Source organism: Galeopterus variegatus, unplaced genomic scaffold, assembly GCF_000696425.1.
Source record: "Galeopterus variegatus unplaced genomic scaffold, G_variegatus-3.0.2 Scaffold8418, whole genome shotgun sequence".
In the NCBI taxonomy this organism is placed as follows: Eukaryota; Metazoa; Chordata; class Mammalia; order Dermoptera; family Cynocephalidae; genus Galeopterus; species Galeopterus variegatus.
In genome coordinates, this window is record NW_007734529.1 from 81,058 (window position 1) to 81,328 (window position 271).

Consider the following 271-nt stretch of genomic DNA (forward strand, 5'->3'; position numbering starts at 1 on the left):
CATGTCCACGTGGGTGGCCCACTACATCTACCACAATAACCACAGCTGCTGTGAAAGTGGCTAGACGTCATAACCACCACGCAGATGGCCCTCCAGCCCCTCGAGTGCATTGACACAGGAGAGTCACCAGCAGAGACCAAAGAAAGGAAGAGGATGTCTCTCTCCACAAAGCCCATTCCACAGTGACAGAAGAATCATCTGCTCTACAACAATATTGGGGAACCTGAACACACCTCAGCACTGGACAGATCATCTAGGCAACAAATCAACA